This window comes from Lepus europaeus, chromosome 2 (assembly GCF_033115175.1).
Source record: "Lepus europaeus isolate LE1 chromosome 2, mLepTim1.pri, whole genome shotgun sequence".
NCBI classification, from domain to species: domain Eukaryota; kingdom Metazoa; phylum Chordata; class Mammalia; order Lagomorpha; family Leporidae; genus Lepus; species Lepus europaeus.
This window is the reverse complement of record NC_084828.1, coordinates 126,406,697-126,426,193: the sequence shown is the minus strand read 5'-3', so window position 1 is coordinate 126,426,193 and position 19,497 is coordinate 126,406,697. Positions and strand designations below refer to the sequence as shown.

Here is a 19,497-nt window from a genome sequence, read left to right as displayed (position 1 = left end):
CTCTCTTAGGCTTTTCAGCCAGATCCAAATGCCTTAAGAGCTGATTCTTAGGTCAGAGTGCTGTTTAGGGTGTTTGTCATTCTGAGTCTGCTGTGTGGACTGTTCCCCATGTTGCATTGTTTTCTCCTTTTTAATTCTATCTATTGTTATTACCAGACACTGGTGTTATTTATGTGATCCCTCTGACATTTAATCCCATATATATGATCAATTAAACAATCTGATCACTTTAGTGTGTAAGATGGCATTAGTACTACCCAGCTTAATGGGTTTTCGAATCCCATGGCAAGTTTTTAGCTTTACCCTTAGGGGTAAGTTCTTGGGAATGTGTACCAAATTGTACAGTTCTTCCCTCTCTTATTCTTACTCATTTTTTTACTGGGATCTATTTTCAACTGACTTTATACACCTATGATTACTTCTATGTTAAGAGTTCAAACAATGGTACTAAGTAGCAAAAAATAAAAATAAATAAAATAATAAACTGTTCCTCAACAGATAAGACAACGGCTATTCAAGTCATTACTTCTCATAGTGTCTATTTCACTTCTACAGGTTTCCTTTTAGGTATTCTGTTAGTTATCACAGATCAGGGAGAACATATTGATTTGTCCATTTGTGGCTGGCCTATTTCACTCAGTGTAATGTTTTCCAGATTCATCCATTTTGTTGCAAATGACCAAGTTTCAGGGTTTTTTGATCGCTGTGTAGTATTCCATAGAATACATATCCCATAATTTCTTTATTGAGTCTTCCAGTGATGGAAATTTAGGTTGATTCCATGTTTTGCTATTGTGAATTTAGCTGCAATAAACATGGAGGTGCAGATAATTCTTTTATTTGCTGATTCCATTTCCCTTGGGTAAATTCTGAGGAGTGGGATGACTATAATTTTTTGTAATTCTTGGCATAGAGATCTTTGATGTCTTTCATTAAATTTATTCCAAGGTGTTTGATATTTTTTGTAGCTATTATGAATGGTATTGATTTTAGAAGTTCTTTCTCAGCCATGGCATTGTCTGTGTATACAAAGGCTGTTGATTTTTGTGTGTTGATTTAATGTCCTGCTATTTTACCAAACTCTTTGTATGAGTTCCAGTAGTGTTAGTGGAGATTTTGAGTCCCCTATACATAGAATCATATCATCTGCAAATAGGGATAGTTTGACTTCCTCTTTACCAATTTGAATCCCTTTGATTTCTTTTTCTTGCCTGATGGTTCTGGCCAAAAATTCCAGGACTGTATTAAACAGCAGTGGTGAGCAGCAGCAGTGGTGAGAGTGGGCATTCTTGTCTGGTCCCAAATCTCAGTGGGAATACTTCCAACTTTTTCCCATTCAATAGAACACTGGCCATGGATTTGTTGTAAATTGCTTTGATTGTGTTGAGGAATGCTCCTTCTATATTCAGTTTTCTTAGAATTTTCATTATGAAAGGCTGTTGTATTTTGTCAAATGCTTTCTCTGCATCTATTGGGATAATCATATGGTTTTTGTTCAACAGTTTGTTAATGTGGTGTATCACATTGATTGACTTGAGAATGTTGAACCATCCATGTATAACAGGGATAAATCCTATTTGGTCTGGGTGAATGATCTTCCTGATGTGTTGTTGAATTCAATTGGCCAGAACTTTATTGAGGATTTGTATTTATATTCATCAGGGAAATCGGTCTGTTTTACTCCTTCTCTGTTGCATCTTTTCCAGATTTAGGAAGTAAGGTGATGATGGCTTCACAGAAAGAATTTGGGAGGATTCCCTCCCTTTTAGTTGTTTTAAATAACTTGAGAAGAACTGGAGTTAGTTCTTCCTTAAATGTCTAGTAGAATTCATCAGTGAAGCAATCTGGTCCTGGGCTTTATTTTGTTGGGAGGGTCTTTATTACTGATTCAATTTTTGTCTTAGTTTCAGTCTGTTTAATTTTTCTATATCTTCCTGGCTCAGTTTAGGTAGGTTGTCTAGGAATCTAACCATTCCTTCTAGGTTTCCCAGTTTATTTGCATACAGTTCTTTGTAGTAATTTCTGATGATTCTTTTTATTTCTGTGGTGTCTGTTTTTACATTTCTTTTTTCATCTCTATTTTTTTTATTTGAGTCTTTCTCCCTTTTTTTGGTTAGTTGGGCCAATGGTGTGCCAACTTTGTTGATTTTTTTAAAAAATATAGCTCTTCTTTTCACTTAGTTTTTCTATTTTTTGTTTCAATTTTGTGTATTTGTTTCTTAATTTTAATTATTTATTTCTTCCTCCTAATTTTCAGTTTGGTTTGTTGTTTTTTTGGTTTCAATTTTGTTGACTTCTAATTCTAATTATTTCTTTTCTTCTACTGGTTTAGGTTTTAGTTTGTTGTTTTTCTAGGTCCTGGAGATACACTGGTAACTCATTTAGTTAGTACATTTCCAATTTCTTCATGTAGGCACCATTACTACAAACTTCCCTCTTAACACTGCTTTTGCTCTATCCCAAAAGTTTTTATATGATGTATTGCCAGCTTCATTTGTTCCTAGAAATTTCTTGATTTTTCTTTTGATTTCTTCTATGACCCATTGTTCTTTGAAGAACATGTTGTTCAGTCTCCATTATGATCTAGAGATTCTTGAGTTGTTGATTTCCAGCTTCATTCCATTGTGGTCAGAGAAGATGCATGGTATGATTTTGCTTTTTAAAAAATTTTTCTGAGATGTAATTAAAGGCCTAGCTTATGATCTACTTTTTTCTTTTATTTAATAAATATAAATTTCCAAAGTACAGCATATGGATTACAATGGCTTTTCCCCCCAAAAAACTTCCCTCCCACCCACAACACTCCCATCTCACACTCTGTCTCCCATTCCATTCACATCAAGATTCATATTCAATTATCTTTATATACAGAAGATCAATTTAGTATAAAATAAGTAAAGATTTCAACAGTTTGCATCCACACCAAAACACAAAATGTAAAATACTGTTTGAGTACTAGTTATAGCATTAATTTACATTGTACAACACATTAAGGACAGAGATCATACATGAATAGTAAGTGCACAGTGACTCCTGTTGTTGACTTAACAAATTGGCACTCTTGTTTATGGCATCAGTAATCACCCTAGGCTCTTGTCATGAGTTGCCAAGGCTATGGAAGCCTTTTGAGTTTGCCAACTACGATCTTATTTAAACGAGGTCATAGTCAAAGTGGAACTTCTCTCCTCCCTTCAGAGAAAGGTACCTCCTTCTTTGATGGCCCGTTCTTTCCGCTGGGATCTCACTCATAGAGATCTTTCATTTAGTTTTATTTTTTTTTTGCCAGAGTGTCTTGGCTTTCTTTTCTTTTTTTTTTTTTTTGTTTTTGACAGGCAGAGTGGACAGTGAGAGAGAGACAGAGAGAAAGGTCTTCTTTTTGCCATTGGTTCACCCTCCAATGGCCGCCGCGGTAGCGCGCTGCGGCCGGCGCACCGCGCCGATCCGATGGCAGGAGCCAGGTGCTTCTCCTGGTCTCCCATGCGGGTGCAGGGCCCAAGCACTTGGGCCATCCTCCACTGCACTCCCTGGCCACAGCAGAGAGCTGGCCTGGAAGAGGGGCAACCGGGACAGGATCGGTGCCCCGACCGGGACTAGAACCCGGTGTGCCGGCGCCACAAGGCGGAGGATTAGCCTGTTGAGCCACGGCGCCGGCCTAGAGTGTCTTGGCTTTCTATGCCTAAAATACTCTCATGGGCTCTTCAGCCAGATCCAAATGCCTTAAGGGCTAATTCTGAGGCCAGAGTGCTGTTTAGGGCATCTGCCTTTCTGAGTCTGCTGTGTATCCTGCTTCCCATGTTGGATCGTTCTCTCCCTTTTTAATTCTATCAGTTAGTATTAGCAGATACTAGTCTTGTTTGTGGGATCCCTTTGGCTCTTAGACCTATCAGTATGATCAATTGTGAACAGAAATTGATCACTTGGTCTAGTGAGATGGCGTTGGTACATGCCACCTTGATGGGATTGAATTGGAATCCCCTGGCACATTTCTAACTCTACCATATGGGGCAAGTCAGATTGAGCATGTCCCAAATTGTATATCTCCTCCCTCTCTTATTCCCACTCATATTTAACAGAGATGATTTTTCAGTTAAATTTAAACACCTAAGAATAATTGTGTGTTAATTACAGAGTTCAACCAATCATATTAACTAGAACCAAAAAGAATACTAAAATCGATAAAGTATTAAGTTGTACATCAACAGTCAGGACAAGGGCTGATCAAGTCACTGTTTCTGATAGTGTCCATTACACTTCAACAGGTTTCCTTTTTGGTGCTCGGTCAGTTGTCACCAATCAGGGAGAACCTATGATATTTGCCCCTTTGGGACTGGCTTATTTCATCCAGCATGATGTTTTCCAGATTCCTCCATTTTGTTGCAAATGACCGGATTTCATTGTTTTTTACTGCTATATAGAATTCTATAGAGTATTTGTCCCATATTTCTTTATCCAGTCTACTGTTGATGGGCATTTAGGTTCCAAGCACTGATGAGATGAATGTGCATTCTACAACTGTGGGGTAAAAAGTTCTATAGATATTAATTAGGTCCATTTGGTCCAAAGTGTTGATTAGCTCTGTTGTATCTTTGTTGATTTGTCCATTGATGAAAGTGATGTGTTGGTGTCCCCCATTTATTATTGTATTGGAGTCTATGTCTCCCTTTAGAGCCATTAAAATTTCTTTTAAATAGCCAGGTCCCCTGCAGTTGGGTATGTATTCATTTATTATAGTCACATCTTCCTGTTGAATGGATCCCTTAATAATTACATAGTATCCTTCTTCATCTCTTTTAATAATTTTTATGTTGAAGTCTTTTTAGTCTGATACTAAGAAGACAACAACTGCCTTTTTCTGCTTTCCACTAGCATGGAATAGCTTTTTCCATCCTTTTCACTTATGGTCTGTGTGAATTTTTATTCATGAGATGTGTTTCTTGTAAGCAACCAACAGATGAGTCTTGTTTGGTAATCCATCCAGGCAGTCTGTATCTTTTACCTGAAGAGTTGAGGCCATTTACATGCAAGGTGACTGTTGGTAAGTAATGACTTGGGTCTGCTATTTTTCCATAAATATTCATATTGCTTATTTTGGATTTCTTTTATACTTTTGCTGGGAGATTTCCTGCCTGCATATTCTCTCATAGTGATGACTATGTTTCTGTGTGCACATCCTCAAGCACCTGGGCAAGCAGCTGGACAAGTGGTGACAAATTCTTCCACTTTCTTTTTATTATAGAAGGACTTTATTTCACTTTCATTTATAAATGATGGCTTCGCATGTTACAGTATTCTGAGTTGGCAATTTTTGTCTTTTAAGAGTTGGACTGTGCCTCACCATTCTCTTGTAGTATGTAGGGTTTCTGATGAGAAGTCAGCTGAGAGTGTAATTGAAGATCTTCGGAAAATAATCTGGCATTTCTCTCATGAGCGTTTTAGAAACTATTCTTGGCGTTTGTTTTTGGAAAGTTTGACTATAATGTGGTGGTGAAGATCTTTTCTGATCATGTCTATTATCGAATTCTATCTGCTTTTTCTACTTAGGTATCCCTTTCTTTCTCCAAATTGGGGGAAGTTTTCTGTAATTATTTCACTATTAGGCCTTCTGGCCATTCTCTCTTTACTCAGGCTCAGGAACTCCTAAGACCCATATGTTTTGTCATTTGATAGTGTCCTATCCCATCTATCTCCAACACTGTGTTTAAGTTTTCTATTTTCTTCTTGGGGTTTGTTGTCGTTGTTGTTGTTTTTGGTCTAACTGTTAGATTTCCAAAGATTTGTCTTCAAGCTCAGATATTCTTTCTTCTGCCTCACCAATTCTGTTGTTAAGGCTTTCCAAATCATTTTTTAAAAGATTTATTTATTTATTTGAAAGTCAGAGTTACACAGAGAGAGGAGAGGCAGAGAGAGAGAGAGAGAGAGAGAAGTCTTCATTCGATGGCTTACTCCTCAATTGGTCGCAATGGCTGGAGCTGTGCTGATCCGAAGCCAGGAGCCAGGAGCTTCCTCTGGGTCTCCCACGTGGATGCAAGGGCCCAAGGCCTTGGACCATCCTCTTCTGCTATCCCAGGCCACAGCAGAGAGCTGGACCAGAAGTGGAGCAGCTGGAACTAGAATCAACGCCCACATGGGATGCCGGCGCTTCAGGCCAAGGCATTAACCTGCTGCGCCCAACACCAGCCCCTCCAAATCATTTTTTATTGATCTATTGGATTCTTCATTTCTAACATTTCATCTTGATTTCTCTTTAAAACTCAATTTTATGGGAAAAATTTACATTCATGTCATGTATGGTTTTCTTTATAGATTTGCTTCTGATTGCTTTTGAGTAATCCTATGGTGAATTATTTGACTTCTTTTTCTGTCATTTCCTAAATCTCCTCATCTTCACATTCTAATATTGAAATGTCTTTGTGTTCCTTTGTGGGGGTGAGGTGTCATGGTGTCTTCCTTATTCTCATTTCTTGAATTTCTGTGGTTTTATGCATTTGTGTAGCTGAGTTTTGTTTTTTCCTTCTGATGGCTTTTATCTTTGAGCTATTCTTCTGTAGCTTAGTGGAATATCTTCACTTTCAGTGAATACCAAGCAGTGCATGGTGGGTGTGGCCAGTGAGCTCTAATCAGTGCTCTTGGATTGGGTAAGTATTGAGGGTAACACCCAGGTTGGGTATGGTAGATCTTAGTGATATGGTTTAGCCCCCAGTGTGTTCCACACCACTGTATGAACCACATAAATGATCTGAGCAGTCCTCACTGTGAGCACAGTTCCTGCTGCAATGATCTGACCTGCTCTAGGCAACCATGGAGCTCCAAGTATATGGAAATGCACCCAGTGATTGCCCAGAGACCCAGCTACACTTTGCAAATTCTCATGTAACCATTGAGTCCCCATGGTCTCAGAACACAAGCTCCACACTCTCTGGGTGCAGAGATTTCTCTCTGCCCTGCCGGCCTGTCCAGTCAACAGAAAGACAGATGTTCCCTGTGACAGTTGTGAATATGTCTTGATCCTGGGAGGCTGTGTGCACCTCATTGTCCTACATGGTAGACCAGCCACCTCCCAGCCAGGCTCAAACTCTGGGGACTGTAGATTATTCCCTCCACTAGAATCTCTGGATCACATGCATACACAAGAGCCATTGGCTCAATGTTGCTCGCTCCTGCCACTGCCACCAGTACTGCTGAGATGATGGAGTCCTGTCCCAGGCAATTGCTGTGCCTGCACAGAAAGTCTTCTGCAACTCCTATCAAACCAGATTGGTGCCCACTTGTTGTCAGCTTCACATTGGAAGCTGTTGATGGGGAAGTTGAGGTGAGATAAACATGCTCCCTCTACTTCCACTGGATCATGGGCAACTGATAGCACCTGCTAGCCCCCAGGACTCCAGTCCAGGCTTATGCCACACTCTCCCTGGAGCTATATCACCATGGCTGAAGTCCACATGGTTTCTTTTGATTCCAAACCTTTGAACAAATAGTTTCTTTGCTTAGAATACACTTCTAATATTTCTCAACACACATCATCTATTCTCTTATTTATTCTTCAGGTTTCAGCATAAAGTAGCTGATTTTCCTAGATTAGGTCAACATGTTCTTGCTTTGTTGCTATAGCATGCTGTAGCATTCAATAAACTTGACAGTGCTATTTGTTGATATAAACTCCCTATAAATACAAGAATACCATGAGTCTATAGTACTTAACATATTGTCCAGCACGTAGTAAGTATTCAGTATATATCTGATAGAATAAAAACAATAGAAAAATTGTAATACAAATGCATGAAAATATGCTTTCAAAGAATATTTAATGGCATTGAAAAAAGCTTAGGTAAAATGGTAATAAAAACTAGATGCTATAAAAATAATCTGGTTTCAATTTTATAAAATAAGAAACAAGCACATTTTAATTTGAAAAAAAGATGAAAAGTATAACAAAAAGTTTATAAAAATACTTTTATTGGAAAAAATATGTGATTATTTTCATAGAGTGAATATGATTATATTTATCTTATATATAGAAAAATATTCTAAATGAGAAATCAATATTCTTTTCCATACTCCCACAAAGTACATAAGTATAAAAAGTATTACTTTACAATAAATCATTTTAATCATCTTAATAGAAATTTTTGTTATTTTTAGACTGTTTATGATTCATAAAACATTTTTCTAATAAAGGCTAGAAATCTTGTTTAAATATAGCTCTTTCTAGACTTGGAGACACCCATGAGCACTAATGTAGTAAGTCCATTCTGTCTGACCTTGGTGCTTTAAAAATTGGTCTGTCCTCAAATAATTACTTCAGAAAATATTGTCATTTTTCTTACCAATCAAAATTTTGAAGAGTTTGGATTTCTTTCTACTCAAATTTAAAGAATGGAAAATTTCTTGTGGTAGAAAAGATGTTATTAGGAGATATTATCTGTGATGGAAAGAGAAGGTTATGCCAAAATGGCCGCTGGTGAGCAAGCGTCAGTTACTCAGGAATGGCTTCGGAAACCACCTGGAAAAGGAGCCTGCCTGGCAACAGACTGTGATTGGTTAGGGCATAAACCGCCACTTGACCAGATTGGCTGCCTTGGCTATATAAGCTGCTGTACCAACTGAAATAAATGAGTGTGCAGGCTGCTCGCCTCACCCGACTCCTGGGGTCTGTATGGTGACTCCGCACCTCTTGCCCCCACTGTACTCCTCCTCTCAGAATGAATCCACAGCAACAATTGTCTTTAAAGGAGTCACAAATCATCATTAACTATTAATTACTTGATAGTGGAATGATATACAACACATCTCTTTTTTGCTACTTTGGAGCTCAGTAACTCGGGCTTTCCTATTATCCTTTCAACACTCTCTTCTCTTTTAGCTTAAATTGCATATTAAAAGTTTTTTCAAAATGAAAAATGCATTCTTCACTGAGATTCATTTTGACTAGGTTACTCACTAGATGTTTGTAGAACACCTGCATATGCTTACCAGAGTGTAAGTTCTCAGAATGCAAAATCAATATGATATGGTTCCTGTTTCTCAGATGCTCATAGTCTATGAAAGGTGAGATATTATAAAATGATATGTAATAATACAGCAGAATAAATTCCGTTATTTGTAATAAAGTATCCAATGCTCAAAAGATATTGAAGAGGGTGTCACAGAAGTTTTCAGTTTTTAACTCTTCTCTAGTCCAAGCTACTGTCATCTCTTACTTGGAAAAATACATTAGACATCAAGTGATCACTCTGCTTCTATGTCTGCCTCCCTGTGTTACCAATCCTGAGTTTTTTAATTCAGTTGCACATAGAAATTGGCTAGAGGCCAATGTGCAACCCAGAAAGGATTTACTGGGGTCTTATGGTTGAACACAAGGAAGACAGAACAGCACAGAGGGTGAAGAGCCAAAGTGACTCTATTTTGAAGCAATAAAAGGCAGCCTCTGTTTCCCATAGCAGACCCAAGTCCTTGTAAAAGCAGGCATTCAGGCATTCTGGAGATATCAAAGCTTACCAAGGACAGCTAGCTCAGCAGACCAAGGGCAGCTCAGTAGAGATTACCAAATGAGGTAACTCCCTGAACCCAAGCCAAACAGAGACCCCTCCCCCTCCCTGCCCAATCACACAAGGCCCCGCACCCTAAGCCCTTGCTGATGTATCTACCCTTTAAAAGTGTCCCTGAACAAAGACCTGGGCCTTTCCTCCTTCCTTCGCTGTACCAGTTGGTTTGATGAGGTCCCTGTCGCAGCTTGCACCTTTTTAATAAAAACCTAGCTTTTGCATTTTGGTGTGATGGGGTCGCTGATAGCTTCTTGGGGATCCACTTATCTGGGCATAACAAGGGAAGAGATTCTACAGATGGGTTCTCCATCAGTGGAGCTAAAAAGGTGCCTTTATGCGATTAGGGATGTGTGGTAGTTCTCCCTTAGCATGCAGAATTTCAGTTTGCATCAAGTTTTGTGTTCCGTGCAGACACTGTGTTTTTTGTTTGTTTTCTTGCACATAACTGGTCAGTTTCCATATCCTGGTCTTACTCCATACATTACCTCTTCCTCCTAGAGGCCAGATAGTAATATCATTATTATCACTAATATCTTAAATACATTCACACAAAGGCCTTATGTGTTTTAAATGTTCAATAAATAATTGACAAAGGAGTGACTGAAATCTTACCTTGTATAGTAAAAGCTTAATTTACTATAGAATTGTAGTTATTTTTTCCTGGATTAATTTGAAATTTATTTTACATTTTCTATTAAAAACCACATTTTCATTATAACTTCAAATCTTCCTTAAAAGTTGAAAGAGGAAAAAAGAAGGACTAGATTCTTTAATAGAACAGTTTTCATTGAATTTATATACTGAAAATAAATGAAAGAGGGATTTTTCAAATGAAAAGCTTTGACTAAGATATTGACAGTTATTTGTTAGTGTAATTATATGTTACTGAAAGTAATAAAATTGCATTTACTTTAAATTGGTTCTTTCTTCAGATTTGAAGTGATATTGGACTGTCTTTTCAGTTAATTGCTCTACATTAATATGAGAAGAAATCACATACAAATATAAAATGTGGTGTTGCAAGTATACGTTCTTTGGCTGTGTAAAACTCGGACATTCTGTGAGTCTTTGATTGCTGATGGAAGGTACTAATAATAAAAGTCTTTTTCTAATGGCAAAAGCATGTTCTATTGGAAAGGCATATTAAAGGCATATTGATTATTTGAGGCAACTGGAGTACCTATTATTTCACTGCAACATTTCACTGACATTAAAAATGGGAAATAGAAACAATGGACTAATAACAAAGTCCAGTGACATTAATTTCTGCAGTACCCGAAGACTTAACGAATGCCAGAAGTGTTCAATAGTCAGAAATTTGTCCAGTTCTCAAGTTAAGTCAATGTATTGTCTTCACTGTGCAATTGAAAAAGTGAGGATTGTAAAGGGATTTGGATTGTTTTTTCTGTAGTGTGAGGGTTTACCTTGAACATATCCTACTGTGAAAATTTTCTTATTACCTGTGATGACATGATTGTCAAGCAGGTAGGCAGGAGTCTACAGTAGTCACCATGGCATCCATGGTTTCACTTTCCATCATTTTCTGTTGTCTGACAATATTAAATGGAGACTTCCAGAAATAAAAAATTGTAAGTTTTAAATAACTTTTATTATAAAATATTATTATAACTCTCCTGTCATATTCATTGTTTTTTAACCTCTGTGCCAAATTTATAATGTGAACCTTATCATAGCTGTGTACATATAGGACAAAGCATGGCATACACAGGACTCAGTACTTCCTGCAGCTTCAGGCATGTGCTAGGCATCTTGGTAAACATCCCCTGCAGATAAGGCAGTGGGGGACTGCAAGTGAGTTTTGGTGGATTCAGCATTGGTTTCTTCTCAGTGACATTTTACAAAGTTAACTTAGTTTCTTTCTTTGATTTATTGTATTAATTTGAAAGACAGAGTTACAGAGAGAGGTAGAGACAGAGAGAGAGGTCTTCCATCTGCTGGTTCACTCCCTAGATGGCTGCAATGGCCGGAGCTGCGCCGATCCAGAGCCAGGAGCCAGGAGTTTCTTCCTGGTCTCCCACTTGGGTGCAGGTGCCCAAGCACTCAGGCCATCTTCTACTGCATTCCCAGGTAATAATAGCAGAGAGCTGGATCGGAAGAAGAGCAGCTGGAATTAGAACCAGCGCCCATATAGGATGCCGGCGCTTCAGGCAAGGGCTTTAACCTGCTGCCACAGCGCCGGCCCCAACAAAGTTAATTTTGTTAAGGAAGAGAACACTTGATGACAATAGAGATCAATTCGTAATTTTAAGATCTAGGGCTCCTCCCACTCTTCCCAGGAGGAATTACTGAACTCCTAATGTACTATGCACAGGAGCTTTCCAAGCTGCCTACCACCTAATTAGCCTCATTAAAAATGCACATCAAATTTGTTCTGAGTGGTGGCTTTATTCCCTGGAAAAGGATGCAAACACAGAATCACTGAAGGAAAACAACAAATGTTCATTTATCATCAAGTTTGTAGGGATTAACCTAAGACTGTACTGGTATGTTGGTCTTTTTTCTTACATTGTTAAGCAGGTGGGAGGTTTGAATTTGTGTCGTTTGTAAGCACTTGGTTTGAAATGAAGAGAATAGGAGTTTCTCTCCACCCCCAATTATTTTATGTTCATTTTAATTTTCAGTTCTCAAAGATATTTCAAAGTGAGATGCTGTTTTTTCCCTTCCTCTTTTAAAGTTTCATCATTTAGTGTTTGACATGTGTATGAAATGATAAGCACTAGCCAGCATAATAAGGAAGCAGAAAAACAATTTGCCTTTTACAGCCATGTATTTGAAAAATTAATCAGTTTGTATAAATTCTTATCAACCTCCTGTTTTTCCCTAACAAATGAGTTTGTGTTCTAAAATTATGATATTTTAAGAGGTACCACAGTATAAACTGAAAATGATGAATTGGGTTTGGCTTCACTGACTCTATTCAGCATTTTCCTACCTATTTCTGTCATTGCTAATTAAATGAACTCAGTCTAGATTCAGTATGAGATAACGTATGCAACATTGCTATGAAGACTTTAAAAAGCTGCAAATTGGAGAGACCCCACACAGCATAAAGTTCTGCTCTGGAGCTACTAAGGATCAAATTTTGTGTGTGTGGCCTTTGCTAAATGAAATTTTTTTTTTCTTGTCTTAGCTTCTTCAGTCACTGAGATACAGACAGTGAGTTTAAAGCTTAAACATTTATTGCATTAAAGATTAGGGAGCATCCTTGCTTAGGTTTCACGAAGTTACATCTTCCATCTCTTTTTCCACATGTGCCTTTGTTGCCAAAGGATCAACATCAACCATTTGAAATGGAGACCAAGGACAGATGATAGCTACTTTCTAGTGTACTTGTCAAATGAATGGCATAAATATTGAAGTCTGATAAATACGGCAAAACATGGAGTGTTTACATAGTTATATTGTTGAATACTCTAATTTTTGTCTCCATGGGATTATTCTTGTGTAAATCAGAGTGCACTTAAGAGAAGATTTCAAGGACCAACTAGATTATTTCTGGGTAGGAGGTATTCAAAGCTCTGACTAAATAGTGAAAATGATTTTCTTCCCTTGGAGAGTGTGATGCGGAAAATTGTTAGAACATTTGTAAGACTATGAGAAAACAGGGAACAGATATTTAACTTGGATTTAGATGTCCACAACCCATATTGGATTTGATTTGATTGCCAGAACCAGCTTCTGACTACAGCTTCCTTCCAGTGCAGATTCTAGAAGATGGCTATGAGGGCTCAGGTGCTTGGGTCTCTGCCACACATGTGGGAGACTTGCATTGAATTCCCACCTCCCAACTTCAAAGTGAACTAATGATGGCAACTCTTTCTCTCTCAAGTGAATAAATAAACAGAGACAGGTATTATGGTACAGGGAGTTAAGCCCCCACTTAGGATATCTGTATCCCATATCAGAGTGCTAGTTGGAGTCCAGGCTACTATGTTTCTAATCCAGCTCCCTGCTGATAGTCCTGGGAAGCAGCAGATGCTGGCCCAAGTGTTTGAGTCCTTCTTCACACCCCCACACCCAGGTGAGAGACTTGGATGGAGTTCTTGGCTCCTGGCTTCATCCTGGCCCAACCCAAGCTGTTGTAGCCATTTTGTGAGTGTACAAAATGACAGAAAATATCTCTATCTCTTTCTCTCTCTGACACTCTGTCATTCAAATAAATAAATGTTTAAAATAAATAAATAATGTTTGGAAAAAGAAAAGTGTTATGTACAAATACAGAAAGATAATGTGACTGTCATATATTTAATTATAGCTTATATATAAAAGTAATGTATGTGTTCTAGTTTACTTTTAAAATGTTAGCCTTCCTTAGACTCATAAACAATGAATTCTCTAAACTAGGAATAAGCACAGAATCCAAACAACCACTAACGTCAGACTTCTCTCATTCTTCTTGGATATTCAGATATCCTTCAAACAACACCAAAGCAAAGAAAAACAAAACAGAAACAAAGTCCCACAAGATTTAACCAAGAAACTACTACCAATGCCATCACCACTAGCAGCAACAAAATGTCAAGGCCAAACTGTAAGTAACAGATATTTTAAAGTGGTTGAGATCATGTTTCAGAAGCAGAAGGACTTTTTAGTTTTTATGTAATTAGGAAATGGTTAAGGGAAGACTAGAATGCCAAAGATTCTAAATGTTAAAGATTTAAGTTTCCATTGTACTTCTGTTATGACTTGGATATACTTCTGAAACTTACGACAGTTCCAATATTTCTTTTTTTTTTTTTCCAATGGTTGCTTTTTTTTTTTTAACTTTTATTTAATGAATATAAATTTCCAAAGTACAGCTTATGGGTTACAATGGCTTCCCCCCTCCCATAACTTCCCTCCTACCCGCAACCCTCCCCCCTCCCGCTCCATTTCCCCTTCCATTCACATAAAGATTCATTTTCAATTCTCTTTATATACAGAAGATCAGTTTAGTACATATTAGGTAAAGATTTCAACAGTTTGCCCATATAGCAACACAAAGTGAAAAAACTACCATTGGAGTACTAATTATAGCATTAAATAACAATGTACAGCACATTAAAGAGAGAGATACTACATAATAGTTTTTTTAAAAAAATTAATTAATTTTCTATGCCATTTCCAATTTAACACCAGGTTGTTTTTTTCATTTCCAATTCTCTTTATATACAGAAGATCAATTCAGTATATAATTAGTGAAGACCTCATCAGTTTGTGCCCACACAGAAACACAAAGTTCCAATATTTCTAACTAAAAATTGCTTTTATTAAGAATCATTATTTTCTCTTTTTAAATATGTAAAGTACGTCAATGACTATCTGGAAGAATATCATTGTTATTCTAATAGCATCCTATGGAAAATATATATTTGAATACTAAAGAAAATTAATTTTGTAGCTAACTTGCTGGTTTGACTTTCCAGCTACTGTACTTCTGATCCAGCTCCTTGCTAATATGCTTGGAAAGGCAGTAGAGTATGGCTCAAGTACATGGGCTATTACCACCCATGTGGGAGACCTCGATCGAGTTCCAGGTTCCTGGTTTCTGCATGGGCCAGCCTTGGTCATTGTGGCCATTTGGGGAGTTAACCAGCTTCTCTCTTTCTCTTATTCTCTCTCTGTAACTCTATATTTCAAATAAATAAATAAAAATACCCCAAATATAAATTTTGTTTTAGATAGTTTAAGCTACATGCTTAAGGACTAAAAGTGGTAAGGACCAGGTTTTGAACTCCAATTTCAAAACCGATGCTCATTTCATTCCACCATGGATTTCTTCCAAAAATAGCTAATATTAAATAAAATAATATGTTTGAACGGATTCCATGAAACTAAAAAATTCTTTGCACATATGTTTATTATTTATACAATATCTTCCTTTAAGGAGTTTTCATGAAAAATGAAGCTAGGGTAAAAAATTTAGCATAATGAAAAGAACTTGACTTTTAGTATCAAATGTTATTTTGTCCTTTATATTACAGTGGAAAGAGAACTATGGTTTTGCCTTTGGCATTTTATTGATTTAAAACACATTTTATGACAGCTGATTCATCTTCATGATTCTGATTTCAGCCCTAAAGTCTCAGGGACCCTTCTCTGAAAACACTGTGTAACATCCTTATTTTCACGTTTACTCTCTTTATCATTTTCCCCAATTTTAACATTTTTAATAACATTTAATATTACTTAAGTTAATGATTTTTGATACTGTTGTTTGTTTGCTTACTGTCTTCTGGCAATCTTGTCTCTCTAGACTGTACCTGTACTCCTTGATAAACAATTGATGTTTAGTAAATGTCAGAAGAGCATCAGACTGAAGGAGGAGAGCTCTGTTTCATTTAGAGTTTGACTACTACCTAGTTGCATAACATCAAGTTAATTCTCCTGGATCTGAGAATTTTCATCTTTTATTTAAAAATTTACAAAGATATATTTCTTTGCACGTACATTATTGTGTTAAAATAAGGAAATGAGTGAATCAGATTAAAAGAGCATAAAAGTCTCAATTTTAAATTTTGAGGCAGCTAAGTTATTGCTAGGTAGTTTACATGTGATTAGTTTACTTGTAATCACATAGAAATATGTACAAAACATTGAGATCTAGAATCCTTATACACATTTATTTTCTTCTGCCGACCATTCATAGTATTTATGATCTCTGAGTTCTAACTGCAACTGTTTATTTGGGAGACCATGAAAGGTTTTAAAGGACTTTTGCTTAGAACTGTGGTCAATATCGTCAATGCTCTTATGTTTAGTGCTGTATGGTGCCAGCCTCTGAAGATGTCTGCCCTTTGCTGCCTTTGTCATTTCATTTTTTTCATTTGTAATCACTTGGATTCTATTCAGATGGTGATCACCCACTCCTTGCTACTTCTTTCAATCAGGATTATTATTTGCATACCACCTTTTATATAAAATAACAAGTAAGATTTCTGTAAAAGTAGCATTGTGTTTGAAGCTAATTAAGCAAAGTGAAGAACATAAGATTTTTATGGTGACCCTGTTAAAATAGTTGCCGAAATGTACTTCATTATTGAATGAAGATTATGCCCTAGAAGAATAGAGAACCTATAAAGGAAACTCATGACCCTCTCTTTTATCTAGTACCCTTTGTCCACAACATGTCTTAATAAAATGAATGCTCTAGTAAGGTTTTTCGGTTGCAAAAACAGAAACTGTTTCTGGTTAATCAGAATTAACTAAAATTAAAGCAATGTTATATAATTTGATTGAGTTCTACAGAATTAGAATTATACTATTATAGTTAATCAGGAAAAATATAATGCTCTGCTTATGAGAACACTGAAGCAATGGAAGAAGCTAAGAATTAAGCTTCTAAAGGACATCTACTAGAGTAACTACAGCAGGTTCACAATTTTGTTTTGTTTTGTTTTTAAGAGTGACGTAAGTCAAATCCAAAGCAGTTAAGTGTGTGATTGGTCTGGCTGAAGTAATGTAACACCCTTAACCTAGGAAGAGAGCAGGGCACTTTGGTGGCCTGTCCCACTAGACTGTATTCAGTAGAAGAAGAACAAGTCTCCCAGTGCAGATTTAGGTTCCTCTGCTAAAGAAGAGGAATGTATGATTAGATCAGGCATCACAATTCCACACCACAAACTGTTCCACTCCAAGAGTCTGGAGTGAAATTTTTCATCTGTAGCTGAATTTAACATTGTAATCGTTGACCTATAATTCATGGCCCCTTATTCTACTGCTATTAACATTGAACTAGATGTAGTTACCGGTATTTTCTTATAATCTGAAAAACACATCAACTTCAAATGATTTAACTAAGATTTAGGATTTTTCTCATTACAATTTATAATTTAGAAACCCTGTTGAAGAATTAAATTCAATTAGAGTAATGAGAACCCACTTTTTTATTTTTTATTTTATTTTTTATTTTTGACAGGCAGAGTGGATAGTGAGAGAGAGAGACAGAGAGAAAGGTCTTCCTTTTTTGTCGGTTCATCCCCCAGTGGCCGGTGCGCTGTCGCCAGCACACCGCTGATCTGAAGCCAGGAGCCAGGTGCACTTGGGCCATCCTCCACTACACTCCCAGGCCACAGCAGAGAGCTGGACAGGAAGAGGAGCAACCAGGACAGAATCCGACGCCCAGACCAGGACTAGAACCTGGTGTGCCGGCGCTGCAGGTGGAGGATTAGCCTATTGAGCTACTGCGGCGCTGGCAAGAACCCACTTTTTTGTAAGGTCATTCTAGGTACAGGAAATGTATAGTTTCTGTTGGTAACTAGAGAACCATATGAGGCAAATGTAGTTGAGTGTGAGAGTGGTTTCCAGACTGAATACTGCAGGAGCTCAGAAATAGGTGAGACTCATGTCTGTGGCTCACCTAGGAGTCATGAGGATTTCCCTTAAGTATAGGAAGTCTAGGAAGTCTGTGGAATTAAAAAAATAAAAAGCATTTTAGAGATTGAGTCTTTTGAGAATAAGAAAGTTATCGCTACTTCAATGTAGTAAAAATAGATTGGCTTACATAAGCTTCATAATGAGTAATGCATGGCTTAACATTATTCCCCCCTTTCCAACAACCTCCTAGCCTTGCACTGAACTGGTGGCTGTATGATGTTTTTCATTTTGGAGGAACAAAGCTAATAGTAATGTTGGTATCAGGGAGTCATGGCAGAAGTTTTTACTCAGCATTTGCCACTTTCCTGTGACATAAACATATGGAGCACAGTTACATTTACCACCTTTCATTTAATAACTATACTTTGTAAGTACACTTTTTGTTCTGAGCTACTGCTAAGGTACAGATCATAGTTCAAGCAACCCACTTTGTACAGCGACTGGAGGGAAGCCAAGAGAAAAGTCACCCACAGTTATTCTGAAGCAAAGTTTCACAATGTTCTCCTGCATACTGACAATGTCTCAATCACCTTTGATTCCCTCAGTGCCAATGCTGTTTGTGGGCAATAGTGTGATGCAAATGGTTGCTAAATAAATTAAAGCAACCAGCATTATGACAAAGAGAATAAGCTGCCTCTTATGATGCTGGCATCCCACATTGGAGTACAGGTTTGAGTCGCACCTGCCCTTCTTCTGATCCAGCTCCCTGATAATGCACCTGGGAAGGCAGCAGAGGATGGTACAAGTATTTGGTGCCCTGCTATCCACATGGGAGCCAGAATGGAATTCCTGGCTCCTGGCTTTGTTCTGTCCTAACCTTGGCTGATGTGGTCATTTGGGTGGGATCGTGAACCAGTATATGGAAGACTTTTCTCTCTCTGTTGCTCCCTCTCACTGTCAATCTGCCTTTCACATAGAAAAACATAAATCTTTAAAAACTAAAAAAGCAAATTGTAAATTTTGACACCATGCCAGAAAATTCAAGCATCTGCTCTTTCATTCTTTAACTAAATAATTTACTGACATTCTTCTCTCATATACTTTGAAATAGCATTGACCCTTAGTATCAGCAGTGAAAGGACCTTTGTGGATATAAAAATACAAAGATGCTTAAGTCTCATATATAAAATATCATAGTATTTGCATTTAACCTATAAACATTCTCTTGTGTACTTCAAATCCTCTGTTGATACTTATAATACTTAATATAATGTAAATATTATATAAATAATTGTTATACTGTATTTTTTGGAAAATAATGGCAAGACAAAATCTGTATATGTTCAGTAGAGATGCATTTTTTCTTTTTTAAAATGTATTTTGTTTAATGAATGCAACTTCATGCATTTAATATATACAAATTTTGGAACATAATACTTCTTCCCCCCCACCTCCTCCCCACCAACACTCTGCCTTTCTTCCTCCTTGCTTTTTCCTTCCCATTCCTATTTTTACAGAGATCAATTTTCAGTTAATTTTTATACTCACAAGATTAACCCTACACTAAGTAGAGAGTTCATGAATTAGTATGAAGAAAATAAAAAGTAAAGAACAAGAACAAACAAATTACATATTAAGT

The 19,497-nt window shown here is 37.2% G+C and overlaps 1 long non-coding RNA gene across 2 annotated transcripts in view; it reads left to right on the top strand.

The window, feature by feature from the left end:
• Positions 1–14,083, top strand: part of LOC133774852 (uncharacterized) — a 294,451-nt gene extending 280,368 nt beyond the window's left edge. For both annotated transcript variants that reach the window (XR_009868172.1, XR_009868173.1), the window contains one exon: positions 13,972–14,083. This is a non-coding gene — a long non-coding RNA (uncharacterized LOC133774852). The remainder of the gene's footprint in view (positions 1–13,971) is intronic.
• Positions 14,084–19,497: the final 5,414 nt, after the last annotated feature.